Genomic DNA, 14,680 nt, shown 5'->3' with positions numbered 1-14,680 from the left:
TTATAGTTTGAACTAGTTGGCAGATAATAAACATAAAAATTTTAACTAATTTTAATAGTAAAGAAAAATTCAGTATTATGAAGTCACACACACAAACACACACTATAGTCTAGCATAACAAACCTAGATGCAAGTTTTCTATGATAAATATTGACAAGTAAATTCATAGTAAAGAATCCGCCTGCAATGCAGGAGACCTGGGTTCGATCCCTGGGTTGGGAAGATCCCCTGTAGGAGGGCATGGCAACCCACATCAGTATTCTTGACTAGAGAATCCCCATGGACAGAGGAGCCTGGTAGTCTAGAATCCATGAGGTCACAGAGTCGGACATGACTAAATGACTAAGCACAACTTGCATACACAATCAAAAGAAAAGTCTGCCCAATTGAGGTTTATTTGGAAGAAGGCAAACTAAATTTGTGATTATTATACTAAACAAAGAAATAAAAACATATCACAACTAATTGAGGAAGAATCTTTAACACTAAATACTCCTTCTTCAAAAATGTACTTCAGAATAAAATTTAGTATCAGTTTTAAGAAACTGTCTAGCAGTAATTTATAAAAAATTTAATATATAAAGTGACTCATTAGAAGCAGATCCATTATATTTGATAATAAAAAAAAGTGTTATTGCTGTTAGCGTACAATAGTGAAATACCTGAGACAAAGAGTAATAGTCTTTATTTTTTAAAAGTCAATAAATAATTAAAGAACGAAATAACAAAGGCATGTTTACTACACTCTTAAAAAAAAAACAACTATGTAACAAATAGGTGTCAAGTTAATGAGTTCTTTCCAGTACATGAAAAGTATAAATGATTTAACAAAACTGAATGACACACAGAAATTGCAATAAATAGATAGCTGTTTCTTTTAAAGTCAAATTGCATTCAATTTACTCTTTATTAAATCCAAATCGACATACCCCTTTTAACCTGAAAGTTACTCTCCTGCAAAAGCAGATCCTAAATTTTATCTCGAAATATAAGTTAACCAAGTGCATGAATCTATTTTAATTTTTTGGAACAATGGCCATAGGACATTAAATATACATACACACATACATAAAAGGTGATAATGGCTAAAGAACAACAACAAAATAACATTAGAGGAAATAGGTGGTTCATGGCTTGATTATTGCTGCATCACCAGCACACAGAATAGTATCTGATATATATTCCAGGCTCAACAAACACTGTTGATTGAATGAATGCATGGATAATGTAATTCTCATTATAATAACATAAGATGTGTGCAAGTGGGTGAGGAGTGACTCTTTAATACATTTGAAATACCCCATTAGGAGCAGTGTTACTTGGAAGGTTTATTCCAAAGTTTTCTTAAAGAGAAGTAGGGAAGAATATAAAGGGACTTTTGATGTTTTAAACATTTTTATAGACTGTACTCCATTAAAGTTATTTAAAAATAATGGTTATATTTCTCTGTGCTCTATAATATATCCTTGTTGTTTATTTATTTTATACATAGTAGTGTGTATCTCTTAATGCCCTTATCTTACCCTTACCTCTCTTCCCTTTGCTACCTGGTAAGGAAACAGTGTCAGACTTTATTTTTGGGGGCTCCAAAATCACTGCAGATGATGATTGCAGCCATGAAATTAAAAGATGCTTACTCCTTGGAAGGAAAGTTATGACCAACCTAGATAGCATATTAAAAAGCAAAGACATTACTTTGCCAACAAAGGTCCATCTGGTCAAGGCTATGGTTTTTCCAGTGGTCATGTATGGATGTGAGAGTTGGACTGCGAAGAAAGCTGAGTGCCGAAAAATTGATGCCTTTGAACTATGGTATTGGAGAAGACACTTGAGAGTCCCTTGGACTGCAAGGAGATCCAACCAGTCCATCCTAAAGGAGATAAGTCCTGGGTGTTCATTGGAAGGACTGATGTTGAAGCTGAAACTCCAATACTTTGGCCACCTCATGCCTTCAAGAGTTGACTTGTTGGAAAAGACCCTGATGCTGGCAGAGATTGAGGGCAGGAGGAGAAGGGGACGACAGAGGATGAGATGGCTGGATGGCATCACCGACTCGATGGGCATGAGTTTGAGTAAACTCCGGGAGTTGGTGATGGACAGGGAGGCCTGGCGTGCTGTGATTCATGGGGTCACAAAGGGTCGGACACAACTGAGTGACTGAACTGAACTGAACCACTAGCGGTGGGCTTCCCTGGTGGTTCAGTGGTAAAGAATCTGCCTGCCCATGCAGGAGAGGTGACTTTGATCCCTGGGTTGGGAAGATCCCATGGAGAAGAAAATGGAAACCCATTTGAGTATTCTTGCCTGGGAAATCCCATGGACAGAGAAACCTAGAGGGGTGAGAGTCCATGGGGTGACAAAAGAGTTGGATACAACTTACTGACTAAGCAGCCACCCCTAGCTGTATGTTTCAGTTTTGCTCTGTCTGTCATGTGTTTTCTCTCAGATTTTTCATATGAATGACAACTACAAAGGAACATTTTAGAAAATGAGTTCATTTTGGGGTAATTTTGCCTTACAAAATATCAAGCCATACTACGAGGCTGTTAAATTCGGCTCACTGTGATATTGGGCCATTGGCTTAAGAAATGAAACATCTGTAATCAAAATGGATGAAGGAAAAAGAATAAAGCCACTCTTTAAGCAAGGCCCTCCACTTTATTTCTGAGAAGGGTAAAACCTGAATATTGTCCAAGTTACAATAGTGACCAAACACCCCCTTTTCCTGGCCAATGAGTATTTCCTGCTTCTTTACCCGTTTCAACCCTGGCGTTAATACTGTCTTTATTCTTGTGTTTGTGTGTGCCCATTCTCTCGGTTGTGTCTGGCTTTTTATGACCGTATGGACTGTAGCCTGCCAGGCTCCTCTGTCCATGAAATTTCTCAGGCAAGGATACTGGAATGGGTTACCATTTCCTACTCCAGGGGATCTTCCTGACCCAAGGATCAACCTGTGTCTCCTGCATTTGACAGGAAGATTCCTTACCACTGTGCCCCCTGGAAAGCCCCTTTCTTCTTCTAGATAAGAATTATTAAAATACCCAATCATAGATAAACTCCTGGTTTCTGACAGCATCTAGTCTTGCAAAGTCCAGACTCTTTAAACCCTTTCCAAATTACCTAAGCCTCAATCCTCTAATTACATACTCTCATGGAGGTGTATACAGTTCCCCATGGTATTTGTTTTCCTTTGCAGAAACTATTAATAAACCTAGCTTGTTCAATTCAGATGTGTCCCAGGTCGATTTTGGGAGAATAGCATTGGCACCTATATTTTTGTAAATATCTCCCATTTTATACAAGTGTAAGCTCTGTTTTTGCACTGACACACATATGCAGGTGTGTGCATTTATTTATTCCTGTATTCACATATACAGTTATGAGTAATAAATGCTAGAATAAATATCCCACAAAATATGGAGGTGTACATTTCTGGAAAAAAGTATGTAAGTTTTAAAAAGCAATAAAATATGAGTAAAATATTGATAATATAGTCTTGGCATGTTGGAGGTCTTAGTAATGAGATATAAAATGCAATCATCATAAAGGAAGAAGAAAGTTGCAAATTACAAGAAATGACAGACACCATTAATAAGACAAACAATAGAGTTTAAGGAAAAGTTATTAACATAGGAGAAAAAGAGTAGTCAGAGATTTTTTAAAAGCCACTCCTATTTAAAGGGGGAAAAAGGAAAATGAATAAACAAAAATCCTTATGCAAAATGATGAAAATTGTGAGAAGAAATGATTATTCATAAACAAAATTTTACAAAATGCAAAATCATTTTCAAAAACACTAGTAATCAGAGAACTAATAATAAAAATAAGACACCATTTGCAAGTTACCTTGTTATAAATTAAACTGATTTCTCATAATTAGTTTTGACAAACATTGTTTGGTCATGCATCCTTATTTCCTTTTCATGAAAGAATATATACATGCACATACACTCATGTAATGATATTGAACTTTGGAACATTAAACACTTAAATAGAGTACAGAAAAAAGTTACATGCTCTAACTCATTTTTTAAGGATAAGATAACCAGTGAGAAACTCAGGAAACTGCAGAGTATGATCACAACTTCAGAGTTTACTCAATGTTTTCTATATTATTTCTATGATGGGAATATTTACAAATACATATCTATTCACATAAACATAAGAAAAATTAGAAACATTTGAAAAATTTTAAATGAAGAAGAATCTTATTAAGGACAAAATCTTTAAAACTTGATTTTTGAGTAAATGGAAGATATTTAATTTTACAAGTTTTTAAGAATATAAAAACATTAAAGAATATATAAATTATATAAATGCAATGCATTTAATTGAAAAATATTTGGTTGACATTATTTAAAATTATCATCTAATTTGAATAACAGTTGACTGCCATTTACTTGTAAAAATATATATGTCAAAATATCCTTTTTTCAATGTATTTCCATTATAGTAAAATGTGGCACATGACTCCTATATTAAATAAATTTTTGTTATATATATATAGCCTAAGTTTCCTTTAGCTTTATTCATAAAGGGAAATTTTAGTAAACAAGTCACTAAAAAGACAGCTGGGAAGTTTTCTTTTGGAAATTCAAATGTTACATTTCCATTTTCATGTTATATTTATGTCCAGGTTATATCCAAATTAATTATAATTTCCATGTTATAACTCCAATTTATTAATTACCACATATTTTAAATATTGAATACAAATGATCAACTGTTATTTTAGATATTATTGATTTAGTTCTTATAGTTGCATGTGCCTTTGAGAATTCTAGAAATAGTAAAATAATAAAGCTTCACTAAACATAAATATATTACATAGTTGAAAAGTTGAATACAATAGAGTACTAAGTAGAAGCTGAGAAACAAGACCTATTAAGTGGTGGAACTAAAATGGTATTTCTTCTTATGAAATTTTAGGAATGTCAGTTTAAGAATTGCTGTGATTATAATATATGTAAACTGAAAGGCCTAGTAGAGTGTGCTTCTGGATCATGCTGTACGTCAGAATGTGAGGTGAGTTTCCAAAGTTTATGTTGATGATTGAACTGTGATAATAGAATGCTGTATGAATTGAATTAATGCAGAATTGACAGACTTCGGAGAAAATTCAGGGGAACAAAGCAGAGAGTGCATAAACAACCATGGACATTAAGGACAAATATCATGAGATAAAGAACATATCTAAGGTTAGTACTGATTCTTCCATTATGTTGAAACCTCAGTTTGCCATTTTCTGATTTATCTGATAAAGAGTAGAATAAAGTGTTCTAGTTTCATTCTTTTACAAGTGGTTGACCAGTTTTCCCAGCACCACTTGTTAAAGAGGTTGTATTTTTTCCATTGTATATCCTTGCCTCCTTTGTCAAAGATAAGGTGTCCATAGGTTCATGGATTTGTCTCTGGGCTTTCTATTCTGTTCCATTGATCTGTATTTCTGTCTTTGTGCCAGTACCATACTGTCTTGATGACTGTGGCTTTGTAGTAGAGTCTGAAGTCAGGCAGGTTGATTCCTCCAGTTCCATTCTTCTTTCTCAAGATTATTTTGGCTATTCGAGGTTTTTTGTTTTTTTTTTCAAATTGTGAAATTCTTTGGTCTAGTTCTGTGAAAAATACCGTTGGTAGCTTGATAGGGATTGCATTGATTCTATAGACTGCTTTGGGTAGAATAGCCATTTTGACAATATTGATTCTTCCAATCCATGAACACGGTATGTTTCTCCATCTGTTTGTGTCCTCTTTGATTTCTTTCATCAGTGTTTTATGGTTTTCTATGTATAGGTCTTTTGTTTCTTTAGGTAGATATACTCCTAAGTATTTTATTCTTTTTGTTGCAATGGTGAATGTTATTGTTTCCTTAATTTCTCTTTCTGTTTTCTCATTGTTAGTGTATAGGAATGCAAGGGATTTCTGTGTGTTAATTTTATATCCTGCAACTTTACTATATTCATTTGATAGCTCTTCAGGGCAATTGTATCCTTGGTACGGTCTTTTTAGGGGGTTTTCTATAGTAGAGGATCATGCGTATCTGCAAAGCGAGCGCGAGAGTTTCACTTCTTCTTTTCCTATCTGGATTCCTTTTACTTCTTTTTCTGCTCTGATTGCTGTGGCCAAAACTTCCAACACTATGATGAATAGTAGTGGTGAGAGTGGGCACCCTTGTCTTGTTCCTGATTTCAGGGGAAATGCTTTCAATTTTTCACCATTGAGGGTGATGCTTGCTGTGGGTTTGTCATATATAGCTTTTATTATGTTGAGGTATGTTCCTTCTATTCCTGCTTTTTGGAGAGTTTTAATCATAAATGAGTGTTGAATTTTGTCAAAGGCTTTCTCTGCATCTATTGAGATAATCATATGGTTTTATCTTTCAATTTGTTAATGTGGTGTATTACATTGATTGATTTGCGGATATTAAAGAATCCTTGCATTCCTGGGATAAAGCCCACTTGGTCATGGTGTATGATTTTTTTAATATGTTGTTGGATTCTGTTTGCTAGAATTTTGTTAAGGATTTTTGCATCTATGTTCATCAGTGATATTGGCCTGTAGTTTTCTTTTTTTGTGGCATCTTTGTCTGGTTTTGGAATTAGGGTGATGGTGGCCTCATAGAATGAGTTTGGAAGCTTACCTTCATCTGCAATTTTCTGGAAGAGTTTGAGTAAGATAGGTGTTAGCTCTTCTCTAAATTTTTGGTAGAATTCAGCTGTGAAGCCATCTGGTCCTGGGCTTTTGTTTGCTGGAAGATTTTTGATTACAGTTTCGATTTCCTTGCTTGTGATGGGTCTGTTAAGATCTTCTATTTCTTCCTGGTTCAGTTTTGGAAAGTTATACTTTTCTAAGAATTTGTCCATTTCATCCAAGTTGTCCATTTTATTGGCATAGAGCTGCTGGTAGTAGTCTCTTATGATCCTTTGTATTTCAGTGTTGTCTGTTGTGATCTCTCCATTTTCATTTCTAATTTTGTTAATTTGGTTCTCTCTCTTTGTTTCTTAATGAGTCTTGCTAATGGTTTGTCAATTTTGTTTATTTTTTCAAAAAACCAGCTTTTAGCTTTGTTGATTTTTGCTATGGTCTCTTTAGTTTCTTTTGCATTTATTTCTGCCCTGATTTTTAAGATTTCTTTCCTTCTGCTAACCCTGGGGTTCTTCATTTCTTCCTTCTCTAATTGCTTTAGGTGTAGAGTTAGGTTATTTATTTGGCTTTTTTCTTGTTTCTTGATGTAAGCCTGTAATGCTATGAACCTTCCCCTTAGCACTGCTTTTACAGTGTCCCATAGGTTTTGGGTTGTTGTGTTTTCATTTTCATTCATTTCTATACATATTTTGATTTCTTTTTTGATTTCTTCTATGATTTGTTGGTTATTCAGAAGCGTGTTATTTAGCCTCCATATGTTTGAATTTTTAACAATTTTTTCCCTGTAATTGAGATCTAATCTTACTGCACTGTGGTCAGAAAGATGACTGGAATGATTTCAATTTTTTGAATTTTCCAAGACCAGATTTATGGCCCAGGATGTGATCTATTCTGGAGAAGGTTCCGTGTGCACTTGAGAAAAAGGTGAAGTTGATTGTTTTGGGGTGAAATGTCCTATAGATATCAATTAGGTCTAGCTGGTCCATTGTGTCATTTAAAGGTTTGTGTTTCCTTGTTAATTTTCTGTTTAGTTGATCTATCCATAGTTGTGAGTGGGGTATTAAAGTCTCCCACTATTATTGTGTTACTATTAATTTCCTCTTTCATACTCGTTAGTGTTGCCGTACATATTGGGTGCTCCTATGTTGGGTGCATATATATTATTTAATGTTATATCTTCTTCTTGGATTGATCCTTTGATCATTATGTTAGTGGTCCTTCTTTGTCTCTTTTCACATCCTTATTTGAAATCTTATTTTATCTGATATAGTATTGCGACTCCTGCTTTCTTTTTGGTCTCCGTTTGCATGAATATTTTTTTTTTCCAGCCCTTCACTTTTAGTCTGTATGTGTCTCTTGTTAGACAGGCATATGTAGGGGTCTTGTTTTTGGATCCATTCAGCAACTTTTGTTCTTGTATGGGGCATTCAACCCCATTAATTTAGGGGTAATTATTGATAGGTGGTTGGTCCGTTGCCATTTACTTTGTTGTTTTGGGTTCACGTTTTATACAACCTTTCTGCATTTCCTGTCTAGAGAAGATCCTTTAGCATTTGTTGAAGAGCTGGTTTGGGTGGTGCTGAATTCTCTCAGCTTTTGCTTGTCTGTAAGGCTTTTGAATTCTCCTTCATATCTGAATGAGATCCGTGCTGGGTACAGTAATCTAGGTTATAGGTTATTCTCTTGCATTACTTTCAGTATGTCCTGCCATTCCCTTCTGGCCTGAAAGGTTTCTATTGATAGATCAGCTGTTATCCTTATGGGAATCCCTTTGTGTGTTCTTTGTTGTTTCTCCCTTGCTGCTTTTAATATTTGTTCTTTGTGTTTGATCTTTGTTAATTTGATTAATATGTGTCTTGGGGTGTTTCGCCTTTGGTTTATCCTGTTTGGGACTCTCTGGGTTTCTTGGATTTGGGTGGCTATTTCCTTCCCCATTTTAGGGAAGTTTTCAGCTATTATCTCCTCGAGTATTTTCTCATGGCCTTTCTTTTTGTCTTCTTCTTCTGGGACTCCTATGATTTGAATGTTGGGGTGTTTCACATTGTCCCAGAGGTCCCTGAGGTTGTCCTCATTTCTTTTGATCCTTTTTTCTTTTTTCCTCTCTGCTTCATTTATTTCCACCATTTTATCTTCTACCTCACTTATCCTATCTTCTGCCTCCGTTATTCTACTCTTGGTTCCCTCCAAAGTGTTTTTGATCTCATTCATTGCATTATTCATTTTTAATTGACTCTTTTTTATTTCTTCTAGGTCTTTATTAAACATTTCTTGTATCTTTTCAATCTTTGTTTCCAGGCTATTTATCTGTAACTCCATTTTGTTTTCAAGATTTTGGATCATTTTTATTATCATTATTCTAAATTCTTTTTCAGGTAGATTCCCTATCTCCTCCTCTTTTGTTTGACTTGGTGGGCATTTTTCATGTCCCTTTACCTGCTGGGTATTTCTTTGCCTTTTCATCTTGTTTAGAGTGCTGTATCTTGAGTGGGCTTTCTGTATTCTGGAGGTCTGTGGTTCCTTTTTATTGTGGAGGATTAACCCAGTGGGTGGGGTTAGACGATTGGCTTGTCAAGGTTTCCTGGTTAGGGAAGCGTGCGTCAGTGTTCTGGTGCGTGGAACTTGATTTCTTCTCTTTGGAGAGCAATGGAGTGCCCAGTAATGAGTTTTGAGATGGGTCTATGTGTTATGTGTGACCTTGGGCAGCCTGTATGTTGACATTCGGGGCTATGTTCCTGCGTTGCTGGAGAATTTGCGTGGTATGTCTTGCTCTAAAACTTATTGGCTCTTGGGTGGTGGTTGGTTTCAGTGTAGGTATGAAGGCTTTTGGACAGTCACTTATTACTTAAAGTTCCATGTAGTCAGGAGTTTTCTGGTGTTCTCAGGTTTTGGGCTTAAGTCTCCTGCCTCTGGATTTCAGTTTTATTCTTCCTGTAGTCTCAGGACTTCTCCCACTATACAGCCCTCCTTTCGAAGACAATGGGCTGCTTTTCTGGGCTCCTGATGACCTCAGCTAGCGATCAGAAGTTGTTTTGCGAAGTTTGCTCTGTGTTCAGTTATTCTTTTGATGAATTTGTAGGAGAGAAAGTGGTCTCCCCGTCCTACTCCTCCGCCATATTGGCTCCTCCTAGACAGCATATTTAAAAGCAGAGACATTAGTTTGCCACCAAAGGTCCATCCAGTCAAAGCTATGGTTTTTCCAGTATACAAGTATGGATGTGAGAGTTGGACCATAAAGAAAGCTGAGCACCAAAGAATTGATGCTTTTGAACAGTGATGTTGGAGAAGACTCTTGAGAGCCCCTTGGACTGCAAGGAGAAAAAACCAGTCAATCCTAAAGGAAATCAACCCTGAATATTCATTGCAAGGACTGATGCTGAAGCTCCAATACTCTGGTCACATGATGTGAAGAACTGACTTATTGGAAAAGACCCTGATGCTGGGAAAAACTGAAGGCTGGAGGAGAAGGTGACAACAGAGGAGGAGATGGTTGGATGGCATCACCAACTCGATGGACATGAGTTTGAGCAAGCTCTGGGAGTTGGTGATGGACAGGGAAGCCTGGTATGCTGCAGTTCCTGAGTTCTCAAAGAGTTGAACATGACTGAAAGACTGAACTGAACTGAACTGAACTGAAGGGCCTCCCTACTCCAGTATGACCTATCTTATCCAATTATATTCACAAAGATCCTATTTCCAAATGAGGTCACATTCTGAGGTACTGGGTATTAGAATTTTCCTTTCTTTTTTCTTTTAGGAAGACACAGCTAAACCCATTCAACAGCAGTGAAGAGAGACTACATGAAGAAAACCAACATTTGGATAATGTTAGATAACTGCTAGAAAACAAAGTGAGAGGATAATCCATGGGATATTTTGGGGAAGAATGTTCCAGGCAGAGAAAATAGGAAATGCAAAAGTCCTGAAGCAGAAGCATTCCTCATATATTAAAAAATCAGCATGTGAACAAGAATAACTGAAAAAGATGGAGAAAAGAAGGATATTCATAAGAGATCGGATCAGGAGCTAATCAGGGTTCAGATGGGCTGCCTTTCAGGACATGGTAAGAACTTTAGCTTTCATTATGAAATAGATAAAAAGGGCATTGGATAACTTTATATAGATAAACAATGTGATCTGACTTAGTTCTAACAGAATTACTATGATGAGAATGGATTGAAAAGTGCAAGAGGGATGAAAGGAACCCAGTTGGAAGCAACAGCAATATGGCCAGTGACAGAAGACTGTGCATGGATCAGGACACTAACAGTGAAGGAGGTGAGGGGTGGTCAAATAATGATTATTTGCTGATGGTAAAGATACAGTTATGAATTGTTGAATTGATAGTGCTGGAGAGACATCCTACAACCAGAGAGAGGATTGTAATTAGCATAATTGGAAGAATTAACCTTTGCCATGAGCATGGTTATTGTTGACTGCTCTTGGCCCCAAATTCTCAAGTGGATACGGGTAATGTATCAAAGATCCAGAGAGCAGATTTTGATCCCTTTCTCCTTCTTTCATATTTTAGTCCATGTGTGCTGTAATAACAAAATACTGTACACTGAATGGTTTAAATAACAAATTTATTTCTCACACTTCTGGAGCCTGGGGAGTCTAATAATAAAGGTGCTGGCATGGTAAGTTAGCTCTTTCCCTGTTACAGGAAATTTTTGCTTTTTTCAACTCATTCATTTATCAAGAGAAGTTTTATAACTTACCTCATATAAACCTTAAAAACCTCCTGATAATTTAATTCTTAGTGTTTTGTAATTCATTGTGTTACTGTGAATGAAAATTGTTTTTTAAGTGTTTTCTAACTGATTGATAGTTTTAATAAGAAAGCTATTGTTAACTATATGTGATCCCAGTGCTTTATAGAATTCTTACTATGTCTATTTTTTTCAATTAACTTACTTTTTTTATAAGTATATATGAAATATTCTGTAAGTATTGGTGATTTTTTTCTCCTTACTTGCAAAATTAAAGTTCTCATTTCTATTTCAAACCAAATTTTATGCTATAAAAGCCCTTCCCCCCCCCCCAAAAAAAATAAAAAAATAATGGAGTTATTGTCAATCATTAACTATTGCTGACTTTACAGGGAATGCTTTTAAAGTTTCACTGTTAAAAATGATGTTCACTACTTATTTGAAGCAAATACTTTTTTATGATGTTAGTTTAGAATCCCATTACTGAGTGGGTTTATTCTTTAGTAGAATGAATTGAGTTTATAATAGGAATTATTTAAATGTTATCAAAAGTTTTGGGGGAACTCTCTTGAAAAAACTGATTTTAATATATTTGATCTATTGGGGAATTATGCAATATTATCCACTTCTTGACATTATACCATCCTTGCATTCCTGTATTTCTCTTAGATCATGTATGGGCATAACTCCTTTCATTGTGCTTTGATTTTTTGCTCTTTCCAGATACTGCCTTTTTTTTTTTTAAACAAGTTGACAGTTTGTAGCAATCCTGTGTCAAGCAAGTCTATCAGCATCATATTTCCAACAGCATTTACTCACTTTTTGTCTTGTGTCCTATTTAGGTGCCTCTCATGATATTTCAAACATTTTCATTATTCTTTTATTTTTATTATTATCTGTGATCACTGATCTTTGATGTTACTATTGTAAATGTTTTGGAGCTCCAAGGACCATGTCCAACTAAGACTGCTAATTTCATCAATAAGTGCTGTATGTGTTCTGACCACTCTACCAACTGGACATCTGCCATATCCCTCATGTTTAAAACTTCTAGTCCCTCAGATATTAATAGAACAATATTGAAACAGGCCAATTAAAAAAAAAACAGGCCAATTAATATCCTTACAATGACCTCTAAGTGTTCAAGTCAAAGAAAGACTCATGTTTCCCACTTTAAATCATAAGCTAGAAATGATTAAGTTTAGTGAGGAAGGCTTGTCAAAAGCCAAGATAGGCTGAAAGTTAGTCCTCTTGCACAGAAAAGTTAGCCAAGTTGTGAATGCAGAGGAAAAGTTCTTAAAGAAAATGAGAATGACAAGAAAGTAAAACAGTCTTATGCCTGTTATGGAGAAAGTTTAGTCTAAAAGTTTAGGTAGGTCAAACCAGCCACAACATTCCCTAGGTCAAAGCCTAATCCAGAACAAAGATCTAATTCTGTTCAATACTATGAAGGTGGAGAATCTTGAGGAGGCTGCAGAAGAAAAATGAGAATCCAGCAGAAGTTGGTTGATAAAGTTTAAGGGAAGAAGCCATCTTCATAACACAGAAGTACAAGATGAAGCATAAGTATTTATGTAGCTGCAGCAAGTTATCCATAAGATCTAGCTAAGATAACCAATGAAGGTGGCTATGCTAAACAACAGATTTTGAGTGTAGACCAAACAGCCCTCTACTGGAAGAAGATGCCATCTAGGACTTTCATAGCTAGAGAGATATCAATGCCTAGCTCCAAAGCCTCAAAGAATAGGCTGACTCTCTTGTTAGGGACTAATGTAGCTGGTAACTGAAAGCTGTGACTGAATTTGCTACAATCTCATGATAAACCCCTAACAAGTAAGGAATTACTTTATCAGAGAACAAAGAAAATGGTTTCTTGAGATTGAAATCTACTGGTAAAGATGCTGTTAAGACTTTTGAGAACAAAGGATTAAGAATATTGCATAAATTTAGTTAATGAAGCAATGGCAGGGGTTGAGAGGATTGATTCCAGTTTTGAAAGTTCTATTGTGGGTAAAACAGTATCAAACAGCATTGCACGCTACAGAAAAATCATGTGTGAAAGGAAGAATCAATGGATTCAGTAAACTTTTTGCTGTCTTATTTTGAGGAACTGCCACAGCCACACCAATCACCATCTTGATCAGTTAGCAGCCATCAACATAGAGGCAAGAACCTCCATCAGCAAATATAATTATAACTTGAAATCTCAGGTGATGGTTAGCGACCGTGAGCAATAAAGTATTTTTTTAATTATTGCTTTTTTTTTAGACATAAGGCTATTTTACTTAACAGACTACAGTATAATGTAAACATAACTTTTATACATACTGGGAAAACAAAACATTCCTGTGACTCACTCCACTGCAGTATCTGCCTAATTTGTGTGTTCTGGAACCAAACGTGTGATATCTCCATGGTATGCTTGTATGATAATGAGCTAGATTAACAAAGCATATAGTTCACACAATCAAACTCATATTAACCATCACTTCCACATTTAGGTACTTCATTATTTTAATAAACAGCTGGATGGGATTTTCAATTCTATATTCATGAGCACCAACTTGATTTTTGACAACAAACATCTAAATGTATCTACAGTATTTGCAACAATAAGGGAAATCGAATTATTGATCAGAATGAGTCAAATAATGGTGTCAACAGAATAACTCAATGACTGGATTGTTCATTTGCCAAGCCTGTTTAAATGCTTATAATAAGAAAATGCATGTCAATATGCTTTTTCCAAAAATAAGTTTCTTTTTATGTCATTATTCTCTAAAATTTGCAAAGATCAAAATTTTTCTTGATCTAAATTATAGAGATGCACTGACTAATTCCTGTGAAATATTTTTCATTCTTATAATTTAAGAAAGCTAAATATAATTCCAAACTATGCTACTGAGCAAAAATAATTGACATCATTGGGTCTTTTATGTCAGGAGAACTTTGGCCTGTGACATCTCAGAAAATAATTATAACTTTGCATTAGTGTATCTGTATATAACTATTCAAAACCCTGAGTTAAGTAACACTGGGTAGGTAAGGAAATCAAAATTCTTCAACTGAAGTGTGTACCTAACTGTTTGGCAAGTCCTAAATACAATTATCTTTAAGCAATACAGATACAGAGCAATACAGAGTATTAGAGTGCCAATACTCTCCAATGTTTTATTTTGAAGATGTTGAATCTACGGAAATATTGAAATGTTAGTACAATGAATGCCTATACACTTTTAGGTATATAAATCAAACTATAAACATTTTGTCCCATTTTCTCTATCTCTTTGTGTTTGTGTGTGTGTGTGATTCAGAGGGTAGTATTCTGG

The sequence above is a fragment of the Cervus canadensis genome, chromosome 19, assembly GCF_019320065.1.
Source record: "Cervus canadensis isolate Bull #8, Minnesota chromosome 19, ASM1932006v1, whole genome shotgun sequence".
NCBI lineage: Eukaryota > Metazoa > Chordata > Mammalia > Artiodactyla > Cervidae > Cervus > Cervus canadensis.
This window is presented reverse-complemented; position numbering follows the sequence as displayed.